Source organism: Typopeltis vanoorti, chromosome 16 (genome assembly GCF_054136105.1).
Source record: "Typopeltis vanoorti isolate ZY-2024b chromosome 16, IOZ_Tvanoo_1.0, whole genome shotgun sequence".
NCBI lineage: Eukaryota > Metazoa > Arthropoda > Arachnida > Uropygi > Thelyphonidae > Typopeltis > Typopeltis vanoorti.
The window spans coordinates 23,583,612-23,585,658 of record NC_143564.1 but is presented as its reverse complement, the minus strand read 5'-3'; the positions used below and the strand labels follow the sequence as shown (position 1 = coordinate 23,585,658).

Here is a 2,047-nt window from a genome sequence, read left to right as displayed (position 1 = left end):
GTAATAAATTAGATTTTATTCAAACTAGATATTATTTAAGATCTCGAAAGGGAGATAAGAAGTCTATTTTCTCCACTCATGAAAAATTTTTCAGAGTTAAATAAGCCTTTGTTAAATTGTGAATGAAGAATTTTATGGTTATTAATACTTCACTCATAATTTAACATGAATTGCATTTTATGAGCTAAGTTTGCTCCTAAATAAATTGTAATTTAAACACTTACTGTTATTTGTTCATTGAAATAATAATTGTTTTTTTTTTTTAGTTATTTTATCTTGTATAAATTATTAATATAACTTGTAAATTTATCCTAAGTGAACTGTAATATATGCATTTTATTTGTTGTTAAGATAAGTGAAAGTATTTCTAACAGACTCTGCTAATGTGATTTGATTGGCTGCTGTCAGAAAACGAAGTTATTTCATGATAGCATGTGCCTCAGCATTGGGAACTGTACAACGATCACGTGATAATTTGGTGTTTCGGCGGGAAAAAGAGAGAGGATTTATGAGATAGAGGAAGACGGAACCAGAAGGAAAATGGAGTGAGTGTAGATAGGTAGTGAGACTTGATCTAACCTGAGATCGAACGTCGCAACAAACATTTGGAAGTTTGTTCCGATTTTAATGAATCTTACTTCGAACTCTTAGTTCGAAAGGAATTTATCCCAGTGAAAGTATAATATGATCGAGATTTCTCATAAGATAAGTTATTATGAGCAAGAAAATACATTTTCCAGTCTTAACAAATAAGTTATTGATCTCAGGGATACTATAAGTTTCGTGTTGCCTATAGTGGAAGATTATCGAGTGCCTAGAAGTGTTGTAAGAGTTTTCCATAATGTGCAAGTTGTGATGATCAAAACAGTAAGAATATCTATACTATAACTAACGTGTGATAGTGTTGCTTGTGTCCGGAGAACTTGGTCAAATTTTGTGTTGCTGGAGCCAGTTAGTGAAGCTTGAATGAGTGATATTACAATTACTATTATTACGGGCAACTCCAGGGAATCATTAGACTGATCGAGGGAGGCCCCAATTCATATACATGGGGGTGTAGCTCAGTGGTAGAGCGTTTGCTTTGCATGTGAAAGGCCCCGGGTTCGATCCCCGGCACCTCCACGAATCTTTTTTAAGATTGATCCAGAAGATATTTTTGAAAATATGACTGGTGGTGGGAGGACCAGGGGCCATGCATGGAAGCTGGGCAAGAGCGTGGTTGACAAGGGTGTTAAAGCTAGGTTTTTTACTTGTAGAGTGGTGAATGAGTGGAATAAGCTTCCAGAGTCTGTTGTGGGTGCTACGACCGTGAATGAGTTCAAGGCAAGATATGATAGATACTGTGTGAATGTTGAATAGTTGTTCCAGACATGATGTTAGGGCCTCCCTCGATGAGTCTGTCGACTCCTTGGAGTTTCCCGGAACAATAATAATAATATTCATCACAACTATTCAACATTCATACAGTATCTATCATACCTCGCCTTAAACTCATTCACTGTCACAGCATCCACCACAAACTCAGGGAGTGCATTCCACTCATTCACAACTCTAAAAGTAAAGAACCCAGCTCTAACACCTTTACTAACCACACTTTTGCTCAGTTTCCATGGATGTCCCCCTAGTCCTCCCACAACCAGCCCTGTTCTCAAAAATATCTTCTGAATTAATTTTATAGAAACCCTTCAGTAATTTGAATGTCTCAATCATATCTCCCCTCCTCCGCCTATCAACCAATTTTTGCAACCCACAAATCCTCAACCTGTTCTCATAAGGTTCATTCCACAGACCTGCTATCATCTTGGTCACTCGCCTCTGGATCCTCTCCACCTCCTCCCTATCAAGAAGAAATCTAGGTGACCAAATCTGAGCACAGTAGTCGAGATGGGGTCTTATCAAGGCTCGATACAGAGGAACAATAACCTGCTTGTCTCTGCTTGTCAATGTATTCTTCAGCAACCAAGTGATTTGATGAGCTGATTTGGCCACTTTTGCAATGTGTCCCCTAAATTTCAATTCCTTATCGACCAACACTCCTAAATCTCGT

General features: G+C 38.0%; 1 non-coding gene across 1 annotated transcript; it reads left to right on the top strand.

Moving 5' to 3' along the window:
* The first annotated feature begins 1,050 nt into the window (after nucleotides 1-1,050).
* Nucleotides 1,051-1,122, top strand: TRNAA-UGC (transfer RNA alanine (anticodon UGC)). Its single transcript has one exon. It is a non-coding gene; the product is annotated as a tRNA-Ala (tRNA).
* The last annotated feature ends 925 nt before the right edge of the window (nucleotides 1,123-2,047 follow it).